Genomic DNA, 12,326 nt, shown 5'->3' with positions numbered 1-12,326 from the left:
TTTCACCTACGATTGGGGTGGGGTGGGGGGAGAGACAATAAAACAACATTACTCACTTCTTGGAAGTGTTCCTATTTTCCTTTTGAAGCCCATAGCTCTCCCTCCGCACAGTGGGATATTCACTCTCCTTAAGTCAAGAAGAATGTTACAAGCACTATCTGCAGGCATGTCATCATACTTCAGCTAATAAAAAGCAAGATAACTAGCAAAAACCTTGGCGCCGATGTAACCGAAAGAGAAACAGCAGGCAAGCAAATAGGATAGGTGGCCTAGTCAAAAGGCCCAAGTATGGCAAGGGCATGGAGCGTTTAGAGGCACACAGGTTAGCAAATGGAAACTAGGCTCTGAGAGTTGACCTTATTGGCTACTCATTGGTTAAACCAATGTATAAATATGTGCAGATATCCCGACATGTCTACAGAGCAGAGAAAAAACTGTTGCTAGTTAGGAATGGCATCTTCATAATAAGGATCCGGGGGGGGGGGGAATGGAAGGGGCTGGAATTGTTTTGTTGTTGTTGTTTAGTCGTTTAGTCGTGTCCAACTCTTTGTGACCTCATGGACCAGAGCACACCAGGCACTCCTGTCTTCCACTGCCTCCCGCAGTTTGGTCAAACTCATGCTGGTAGCTTTGAGAACACTATCCAACCATCTTGTCCTCTGTTGTCCCCTTCTCCTTGTGCCCTCAATCTTTCCCAACATCAGGGTCTTTTCCAGGGAGTCTTCTCTTCTCATGAGGTGGCCAAAGTATTGGAGCCTCAGCTTCAGGATCTGTCCTTCCAGTGAGCACTCAGGGCTGATTTCCTTAAGAATGGATAGGTTTGATCTTCTTGCAGTCCATGGGACTCTCAAGAGTCTCCTCCAGCACCATAATTCAAAAGCATCAATTCTTCGGCGATCAGCCTTCTTACTCTGCGTTTTAAAAATCTTAATTGCCTGTTTGTTTTCTGTACCACTACTGCTCCTGTGATCAACAGTTTATAACTGCTTCACTTCCCGTAAGCTGCCTTTGCGCTATTTAGCAGAAAGGTAGGGTAAAAATAGGTAAAAACACCACAAAGGCCTATTCAAGCCCCCCTCCCCCAAGAAAGCCTTACAGAGAACCTGGAGGGAGGGAATCACGGTTGTTAGCAGAAGTGTGGATTGAGTGGTTTTGGGCACCTGCAAAGGCAACTGACAAAAGTTTCATGGGAACCTTAGAGGTAATCAAAATATTTATTTATGGTTCCATTCTGCATGCTGAGGATTGTTTTCTACAAAACAAGTATTCTCTCACAGCATATGTGCTTCCCAACTGTTACAAGTTCCTGCAATCCAGGTCAGATCAGATTCTTAAACTGAATGCTGTTATTCCAAACGTACTATGGAGAATCATAATAGTACAGCCCATCTTCACACTAGTTAGGCAAGGCTGCAGTGAGGTATTTTGCGCTGAGTGTTATACTTACTTGAGGAGATCGCTTTCTGGAAACATATTGACTGATACTGTTCTGATTTCATTTCTCTATTAGCATCATTAAATTCTCTGTATATGGAACTTTCCACCACCTTTTAAGAAAAATCCCCCAGAAAAACTAATAAATGGAGGGGAAGGGCAAGGAGAGCATACATTTCTTCCAAATTTCAATTGCTGCCAGATCATGGTAAAAGCAAAGTAGCAAAACACAATCATTGCTGCCATGTTCAAAATCACACAAGCATGGAAAATGGAAGCATGGTGAAATGGAAATGAACCATTTCAAAAAGCTGCATATCAAAGCAGGTGATCAGAAAGAAATACGTTTCTCCATTCTAAATGTATTAGGGAAGGAAGGTTTTTAGACTATGCAGAGCCCTCTGGTGGAAAGACAGGATTCAACACTTTCCAAAACTGCTCAATTTCTATGCCCAGAGGAAGGAGGTGCTTTAAAAGCATTTGGCTTCTTTCTGAATTGAGATTTGAAGGGACTCTACTGACCTCAAGATACACCAGGAATGCTCTTGGATGCTTCATTCTGTATGACTTTATGACATGGAACAACAGGGTCGATTTCTCCTTTAGGAGACTGTAGATAAAGAAAGGCAGACACTAGATGGTTTATGTATGAAGCTCCCTAACTTTAAAGTGAACATATTTTATGCACAATATAACCATGGGACAAAACTTCTCAAACCTTAGGAGCAGCAAAGGTTTCTAGGAACCAGGGGGTTGCAACATCTTGAGACCTCCTTATTCTTCTTTTAATAGTTCATATCTCAACACTGTCTTTTAGCTTTTCCACATCAGCCAGCGTTCTATACTAGAAAAACATTTTTTAAAGTCAGTGCACAGGAGGGTGGGAATCTTTAATTACTTCTGTGTCTTCAAGCAGCAGCTTGATTTGTAGAAATCAAGGATGGTTTTTCACAGCATGGAAATGAGCACCATCAGCTGATACAGCAAGCACCAGATCATGGGGGTCTGGTGAAAAAGTTGGCAGCAGTAAAAGACAGAGCTTTATGCCGAAATACCATTTGGGTGTAGGGAATGAACTTAGAACCCAGTTTTAAGTACTACTTATGCTAAGGAGCCACACAGTAGTTTCAGACTGTGGCTTGTTCACAAAATAGAATATAAACAAGAAGTGGCCTTCCAGATGTTGTAGGACTACAGCTCTCATCATTCCTGACTATGCTAGCTGGGGCTGATGGAAGTTGGGAGTCAGACATCTGTAGGGACACAGGTTTCCCACCACTTGTGTAAGCAAACCACAGTTCCCCAAATTTGGATGCAACAAGCAACTGTGGTTTGCTTAAAAAGAAGGGCATGCTTCTGATTGTTACATCCGAGAATGAGAGGGGCAAGTACCAATGTGTAATCATTTGTGCTTTCTTTCTTTTAAAATTAAAGAAAACAACACGACTTCAAGAAGTTAGGAAATAAATTCAGATGACAAGAATTTGGCATGAGATTAAATATCAAGCTTATTTCAAGGAGCATTTCCGCATCAGCATTTATATCTAACTTGAATAGTTTACGGTAACAAGACAGAAAGTTTCACATTCTCATGGGGTTGGTTATGATCTCATAAGGTAATCCTGAAGTCATGCTATTTCCTTGTGACTTTCTGAAATGCTTGAGGGAATTATGATGTTGATCTGTGGCACACATACTGCTGCTTCAACATATTTTGGATTCCTGGTCAATGATAGGCTGAGGCTGATGAGAGTTTGTATCCAATGACAGAGGACCACCGGTTCCTCCTTGCTATCCTAAAGCATGAAAATGCTTCATTAGCTGCTCCAGAAGGTTTCACCATTGGCATAAATGTGAGAGAGGGAGCACAAGGTCTCCCTTTTAATACACATTCAGAAAGCAATAATAGCAGCAAAATAATCTCATCTCTCCCTAGCCCTCTTCCAACAATATTGTATATTCAGTTAGAAGAGTACAGCAAACATTTTGGTGGTAAATTTCAATGGATGCAACTTTCCCCTCATCACCCAGTGAATCATGCAAGAAGCTTCCCTGCTATCCCTGTGAAAAGTGCGCTCTCTTTCCCCCTCACACACACTTCTCCTCCCCTCCCTTTTCAGACGACTGCATTGTTTGTTGTAAGGCTTCATTGCCACAGTAAAGATTGCTCTATAAAGGAAGGTGAGAAAAAGGAACATATGGACAAGGTATTAAAATTATTGTTGGAAATGTTCAAATGCTGTAACATGTCGTGACTAAATTGAAGTGGTATGGTCAAACTGGTCCCAGTACACAACTACTGTCACAACTATTCTCAACGCATGCTTATCAGATGGCAGAAAGAAACCCTACATAGCTTGTCTTAAAAGCCTTGCATTTGCTAACAGAAAAAACCAACAAGGACACTGTTCACTTGGTTTGTTCTCAATAAACTCTTGTTGTTTAAATACATCACTTGCTCAGATAACAAAGATTGATGCCATCTTTATTATAAAACATATTTTGTGTGAAAGACTGTTTCCTGTTCCTGGTGCTGAAGCATTGACTGTCTCAGAAGGAAAAGCTCTCAACTTCACATTGAAAATGACTGATGAGGAAATGGACTTTTGTGTTGATTTTTAAAGTTGCTTCCAAAGGTACCTTGACTCCCTAGCCTATAAACTCTTCTTCCAGACTCTCTGGAACTCTATCTTCCAGACCCCTCCCCACATGTCAAGCACATGTCAACTTTATGCCTTGTGTCCCTCCCTATACAAGAGGAACTTTGCTTCCACAAAATGCAGCTTCTTCTTTCCAACGACTCCTTACTCTCCAAATGTTCTCTTTCAAAAAAGGAAATTGGTCGGAAGAGATGATTTATTATTTTATAGGTTTCTACAAACTATAATATTTCTTGGAGCACCGAGACAGGCAAGTTGGCAAAAAAAGTATACTAAATAGAGCTCAGCTTGCAATATATGCTTATTGAAAGAGTGTGGCATGGATAGGACTGAAAGTTTCAGCTGGCCACAAAACCAAAGCATGTAGCTCTGGTGCAGATGTACGGCTGGTTCCTTGTGTTCCTCCAGGCTTTCCAAACTGGGATACAGACTTGAGAAAGTGTGCTTCCCACCCCTTCCCTTTGTTTGCTTTAACCATGGTTACTGTACATGCCACAATTAGCCATTGTTAACCTAAGGTTCCCAAACATCAGAACCTTGGTTAAGAGGGGAACTCTTAATTAGATTGGGTGTGAACGGCATGTACATTGGGGCATTACAAGTTCAACAGACCTTCCCTAAAGCATGGCTTTGACAAACAGAGGTTTGTGCCAGAGAAGAGAGAGGGGAAAGGAGAAGCATACGCCTAACACTGGTCTTACCATGAGCTTCGTGGCTTCATTGGGATCAGGGTGATATGGATAATATAACCCTCTTAATTTAAAGAGAGGTGGAGAGCAGAGCATTCTCTGCAGAAAGCATGCTTTGCTTGACTGCAAGGCGACTTCACATTCAAATAGCTTGTATATCTCATTAATGGATTTATTGTGCTTTCGCTTCCCGTACTTCATTTCCTGCTTGGAAGCGCTACTTGGTAAATTATGATTAGCCAGATCAGTAGCTGTCGCAGCGTAAAAACGTATTTGCTTTCACACAGCACAGCTTGTTCGCCTGGTCCTACAGCATACAATAGGAAGAATAAACACTAAATCCGCCTTTCCACGAATTCTTTGGTTATGTATTGAATGACGAAATCTTCTTGTGGGAACAAGAATTAAGAGCTGGGGAGAGAGTTACTTCCTACCTTTGCTTGCTAAGCACACAACAGACATTAACTGGACAGATACACTGTCTTTTCCTGGAACAGCTCCAATTTCATATAATCTGTTCAAACCTTCTGAATGTTGTGATGCTCGTACTGAGCCATAGATGTTCAGAGGATTTAAAAAAACAAAAACAAAAAACCCGCCCATAACAAATGGGGCTTGATTTTATCTTATAGTACAGACCTGGCATCCTGGTTACTCTGCAAACATAGGAAGGCAACAGGAGCACTATATCACAGCTGCTTCCTCATGACATATGCAATCCTTCTTGTGTTATCCCTGGGCAATAATTCCAGAGGAATGATCATGGCTGCCCAACGACAACTGAAGTGTTACTGTGTGTTTCCAAGAAGCACATGCCTATGGACAGCACAGAATTGGCCCAGGTTATCTCTGTATTTACTATAGGGTTAGTTAACAGGTTTATGTTAAGGTAATATCCAAATAAGCTCTTTGTGCACTTCCTCAGTTATGCCCATAAAAGGTAAAGGGACCCCTGACCATTAGGTCCAGTCGTGGCCGACTCTGGGGTTGCGGCGTTCATCTCGCTCTATTGGCCGAGGGAGCCGGCGTACAGCTTCCAGGTCATGTGGCCAGCATGACTAAGCCGCTTCTGGCGAACCAGAGCAGCACACGTAAACACCGTTTACCTTCCCGTCGGAGCGGTACCTATTTATCTACTTGCACTTTCACGTGCTTTCGAACTGCTAGGTTGGCAGGAGCAGGGACTGTGCAATGAGAGCTCACCCCATTGCGGGGATTCGAACCGCCGACCTTATGATCGGCAAGCCTAGGCTCTGTGGTTTAACTCACAGCGCCACCCGGGTCCCATACTTTCAGCTATATATATATACTTTCCCATATAGCCCATACTTTCAGCTATAATTGTTTAAGCAAACTTCAGAAGCCAAATAGGTCTTCTAGGAGCTTCTTTTGAGATGGCACTTTGGGCTTTTTCTTCTTTAGGCTGTGCCTTAAACTGCAATAGTGGTGGGGGAGACTAGACAAACCAAACTGTTTTTTGAAAATCAGAGGCTTGTCCCGACTCCCACTCAAACCAAGACGACAGAGGCTGTTACTTGTATATGATCTTTGTTCGGGCAAGTAATGGTACAGACTCAGCAGCAGGCACAGCAGCATGAGTCAATAGTTCAGGGGTCATGCAAGAGGTTCAGAGCTGAACAGAAGCAATGAAGATGTCCTAACAAGTTTCCACACCCTCCCCCCAAATTTAAGAGATGAGGTGTGGCAAGCTTGCTCACAAGATTCTCTTGCCTTGAGAAAATGCCAGGTTATGTATCAGAGCAGAATATGTATCTGTGATTATATATTGTATGGTGTTTAGCTCCATTCACTATACAATATGCCACACCTATTACAGTGTAATGGGTGGCCAATACAGGATTATAGTGATCTTTGTTGTTGCTGTTATGAAGTGAGTATGAGCATATATCTTATCAAGTTACATTAACTGCAACTGCATCAAAGAAAATTCAAGTAAGTACTTTGAATCAAGTGACAGTGGACTGTAAAGATGATTCATTAACAGAGTAAGCTAAAACTTAGTGTAATTCCAGGATGTTTCATGGATTTGTTTTAATTTTAAATATGTTTATTTGCTCATGTTTGTGAAAGTACACATTTTACATGTATTAGATGTAAAGGAAGTTCACAGAAGGAACGGTTCACAAGGCCAGAAGCAGCATCTGGAATCCTAATGCAGCTGTTAGTGCCATGGCTGGTGCCAGCCCCGGCCCCACTTTTTTTTGCCTGGCCTGGTATTCCAAGCAGTGCCAGGTTCTGAATCTAGCTACCCTTTACGTTTCATAGAATCATGAAATTGGAAGGAGTTGGAAGGAATCATCCTTCTGCGGCATTGACCCAGCAACCTAGCAATGCTGGGAGCAACACATTTGCAGCCAAGTAACCCTGCCAGGGCTCAGTGACAGAGGAGGGAACTCACCACAGGACACTTTGGCCAAATCTTTCTCAGAACTGAGGTCAGCCTTGCAGGAAGGCCACTGATCCTCTAAAGAAGCTTTTTGGGGGGGATGCAGGGGACGAGGGGGGATGCAGTGGGAAACAACTTCTGGGAATTAACTGGGATCCAAAGCCCAAGCTACACATGATGCTCTGCCTTTAAGGGTTTTGTTTATTTTATTGTATAAATAGCCAGCACAGGAGGTCCAATCTAGGCCCAGAACCTAGTGTGAGAAGAAAGGTGGGGTTCACTAGCTCACCCTATACTGCAATTTGTACTGCCCCCCCCCCCCCGCCCAAAAAAGTCCCATTGAAATGTTAGGTTCCAAAATGGATCACAACCGCCCACTGGGGGCTTATCCTCTAAGAACCAGGGCTTCTGATTCACAACCCTTCACAGAATGTTGAGGAGACCACATTTCCATCTTCCGGGAGCTCTCGTTCTGTAAATGTAACACCTCACTGGAAGGAACAGAAATGCAAGCTTCACACACAGGTAGTTGGGGTAGGTAGCAAATAAATCTAAGGAGCAAATTCTGGCCTCACCATAGATTTAGATTCCAGGGTACAAGGGATATTTTGAGTCATGAAGATGACAAGCACCCCCTTCCCTCCTTCCCACTTCCCTTCTGGATAATCAGCATTTTTCTCGTGCAGCCATGGGCCCACGCACTAAAAATAACTTTGTTTAGCCACAGAAATGAGTAGGAGGCTCAGGCTGCAAAATATTGTTTAAAAAATGTTATTCAAACAAACTAAGGAATGTCTAACATAACACAACTCCAGAGCATTCGAGGAAAACAGTTTTGTTTCTGCTGGAGGCTAGATGACACCACCGAGTCTCTCTGACAAATATGTAGATGTAAAAAATATGAAATGACACATTTAGCATGTTAATATGTTATATATGCTGTAAGTGTAAGGGGGTGGGCATTGACCCTTTAAATGCTAGATATAAGAGGATCCTACTACATGCCATGTTTATTAAATGGGTCTAAGTATGTGGTGGAGCCAATACCACCACTAACTTCCTTGCAAAACATATGCTCCATATTACACAACTCCTTCCTCCCCCACACTATGACGGCATCGTGTTAGAGACATCAAGATCTCTCAACAGGGGCATGAAGGAAATACGATCCGCACAATGAGGAAGAAAGGGGTCACTTGAGGTAGTCACTCTAACCCCACTGACATCCTTTAGTGGTTGGGAAATTAAACTTGTTCTGAACATTTCCTCCAGCCTCTTCCCCTCTGACTCTTTGAAGTGTCAGCCCGATTTTACATAGGAGCTAATTTTCAAAGACCTGGGCTGAGATGGGATTTGCTACAGAGGGATTTGCAACCCTTCCCACCCACCTCGAACTTTCCTCAAATTCTCCTGCATTTGCAGTCTGCTTTTGTATGTCCATAAAGGAAGTATCAAAATGAAAACTGGATGCAGAGAGTCTCCGAAAGATAACTTGAAGTGGGGGTGGGAAGGGGGTGGGGAGAAGAGCTGATGTAATGTAACACTACAAGCTGCAAGTCCCTGATCCAAATCCCAACTCAGCCAAGCGCTCACTAGGTGGCCTTCAGCAAGCTGCAATTCCCACCTCTCCCTCCTCTTAGCCATGAACTAACTAAAACCTTCACAGGAGCTATTTATCATTTCCTTTTACTCAGTAATGTGGCTAGTTTGAGCTATTTGGCTTTTGCAAAATACAGGGTTGTACCAGGTCAATTTTTGTGAAATGGTAGTGCTGGGAATACTTGCTTCTATTACAGGCATACATCAACGAGCATGACACTTGGTTTCAGAATCTGTTGCCCTTTGGGATCCAGGAGGCATCAATATCTAAATGGTGTTAGAGGAAAGGGGTGAAAGTGGGCCAGGACTCTAACCAAAGAAACTGTGGAATGGCAAGGGGTTAGCCCAATTCCATGTTGGAACCAGGAATACAATTATTATTGTATAATAATAACTGTTGTTGTTGTTGTTGTTGTTGTTGTTATCATCATCATCATCCAAGGGAAAGATAAGGTAGAGGCTGAAGGTAGAGGAAAATCTAAGGGAGACAAGCAGGAAGAAGGTGCTTGCTTTGGTCACAAAGGATGGAGTGAGGAGGTTTTGTTGCAAGTATTTTGGATGGTCAGCCACTTGGGGCTCAGGATTGGAGTTCCATGAGGCCTAAACCGATTCTGTCCTGTTGGAGCATTCCCTGGCCAAGTAGGAAAAGCCTTAACATAAAAGCAAGTAAGTTTGGAGTGTGAATCTGGGTAGTGCTTAAAGGTTTCACATTTAGTGTTCCATCCATTCCACACTGCAATAGATCTGTCTAACAAGGGGACACCACTAGTGTCAACTTCACCCATCAATGTGCATGTTTCTCTCTTTCAGCTTTCCATAAATTCCTGCCACCATAAACAAACTCTAAAATAGAGAGCACAGTTGTTCTTTTTTGTACTGGATCAAAATGTTTAATACTCACTGCTGAAATCCTCCAGAGGGAAAGTAAGTTTAATTTGCATTCTCATTCAGTCCATAGCCAAATATGGTGGGGTTTTGCAACATGTAAAGTGACCCAATGCGAACTTCAATAAACTTACCAAATTATTTTCAAGTAGATGCCAAAGAGCTCTCCAAGACTGGCTGTTTTTATTCCTACTAACTTTGTCTGACTTGGAGCTGGCAATGAACGGATGTAAGTCTTTACAACTTACTGCCAATATAAAATTAACAAGACACACTTAAAATGGCAACATAAATCTCCAGGATGTGCCAGGATAGATTATCTTAGTTTGGTCCTGTGAGTCCTGAGATTCTTTGTTATACAGCACCATTATTGTCTCAAGGTTCTTTGCAAAAGGTAAACCAAAGAGCTTACAACCAGAATTTTAGCATAAGGAGAGAGAACAGGGAAGAAAAAGAAACTGGGAAGAGTACATACAAATGCAGTTACACATACTTAGCCTTAATTTTAGCAGAGAACAAGGACTAAAGTGGGATTGGGGAAGCTGTAGACTTCCAAAGGTTGCTGGACTACAAATTCCATCCTTCCCAGCCACTCACCATGCTGGCAGGGCAGATACAAATTGGAGGCCACAAGGTCCCCAGCCCTGGACTAAAAGAATGGGCAAAAAGCAGATTTTGAGGAGGGGATTTTTGAAGAGAGAAAGAGAAGTGGTACCACTGAAACCTTCTGGAAGGGAGCCCTAGCCATAATGGGCAGAAAGAATGAACAGGGTTGTTAATGTAGCATTTGGGTAATAAATGCTCTTAGGTATGCATTAGGAAACATCTTGCCATAGGCTACTCTTACAGAGTAGAAGCAAACTGAGGCTGTATGAAGCGTACGCATATATGAAAGTGCTGTTGTGCTCATGAACCACTTATGAACTTCCCCTTCAGCACCTGGTTGGCCACAATGAGAACAAGATACCAGACTAATGAGCCTTTGGTCTGTTCTTCTTCTGCTCATTAACATAAAACAAAATTAGGTATTCATGATGGGGTTATTCAGAATTATCTCGGCAAAGAGCTAGGAGAAGGGAAAGGAAAGGGTAACCCAAGTAAACAAGCAAACTAGTACAAAGGCACAGTCACTCAGCAGTATCTCAGCTTAAGTGAACAAGGCACTTTAAAATGAGCACGTCACCCAAAAGCATGCTCAATGGAAAACAGGTAACACTTGCTAAGTTTTATGTATTGCACACTATAAAAATAACAAATAGATGCCACAAAAATACAAAGAACAGGCACTGTTGATGATACTCCAGTTAGTGGTAGAGGAGAAGCGTTGCATGTCCCCAAATCAATCCAAATTCAGGTAAGATTGGAAAAAACGCACAACTGAAACCCTGGACAGCTACAGCCTGCCTGTATCTAGTTTTAAGCAGCTGCCTAGTTTTCCTATGCTCCTATCTCAAAATATGCACAGTGCTGTACTATAAACCCATTTCATATTATTGCTCCTTCTTGTTGAACTTCTATTGGAAACCAGACTTCATACTAAAATCCTGAGATGCCCCTTGCACAGTCCAGATACTTGGCTACACTACCCTTTTTTTAAACTTAGGGGTGGGAATAGAGAATCAAAGTAAAATATAAAAATAATAACCGTTGTGTCTTCTTGAGACCCTTCTATAATTACAGAACATACTAGGAATGCAATTCTCAGGAAAAGGGAGCTTGCAGAACAAATGCTAAGAGAAAGGGGAGGTAGAGCCACCATTCCATACAGATCACTATTGCTTAAAAGTAATTATTCCTGTACAAGAAATACCAGAGCCATTGAAAATCTAAGCAAAATAAATAAAGTGTACTTTGTGTGACATTACTTGGACTCCACCCCTTGAAAACACTGATTTGTTTCATGTCACAAATTACTGCCAAAGTCAACACCTTTCAGAAGTATTATTGGTCTGTTTCAACATTTACTGGACTGTTGTCATAATGTGCTCTTTTGTGACTTCCAGGGTCGGCGCCATGGGTAATGGCGGATTCCCTCTAACTTTGAGGGATTTAGCTCTGCGGAAATCGGGTCTTGCCGCTACGGCAAAGGGGGGGCCATTCAAAAACCACAGGCGGGTGAAGCCTGTGATCGTGGGACTCGGCGGGCACCTCCAGCGCCCCCCCAACTTGCAAAGGAACCCGGTTCCGGGTTCCGGAGAGAAACGGGGTGAGCGGCGCGGTGCTGAGAGTCAATTGCTTCTTCCGTGGAGTGAAGCCGCACAGCTGTTGCCGGACAGCGCTGACTTTTTTCCTGTGACAATTCGGCTATCAAAACAACTACCCGTGAGTAGGTTAAAGTTAAAGATTTGAAAATAAGGGAAGAAAAAGCTCTAATTTGGCACCGAAGTGGGAAGGCTTAAAAAGGAAGTCCGCCTTCCGTTTCTTGTAAACAGATTAAAGCAAAGAACTCCTAAGCTAAGACTTGGAAAATCGTTTGAAAAGGACTAAAATCCTAACATCAATACAAGAGATCTCCCTCCCTGAGCTGCAGGAGAGGGGAGGGAAAAAGGAGAAGTATTTTTTCCTGCAAAAAGAGAGGAAAGGAAACAAAGACCACCGCTTAATGCCTGGGAACGGGCTGTCAATGGACAATAAGATTGCCGCATTGTGAAT

General features: G+C 42.6%; 2 protein-coding genes across 3 annotated transcripts in view; one reads left to right on the top strand and one right to left on the bottom strand.

The window, feature by feature from the left end:
* Nucleotides 1-12,326, bottom strand: part of CMSS1 (cms1 ribosomal small subunit homolog) — a 180,056-nt gene that overhangs the window by 44,264 nt on the left and 123,466 nt on the right. The window lies entirely within an intron of this gene.
* Nucleotides 1-12,326, top strand: part of FILIP1L (filamin A interacting protein 1 like) — a 185,149-nt gene that overhangs the window by 53,934 nt on the left and 118,889 nt on the right. The gene's annotated exons all lie outside the window — the stretch shown is intronic.

The sequence above is a fragment of the Podarcis filfolensis genome (genome assembly GCF_964270895.1).
Source record: "Podarcis filfolensis genome assembly, chromosome: 4".
Taxonomy (NCBI): domain Eukaryota; kingdom Metazoa; phylum Chordata; class Lepidosauria; order Squamata; family Lacertidae; genus Podarcis; species Podarcis filfolensis.
This window is presented reverse-complemented; position numbering and strand designations above follow the sequence as displayed.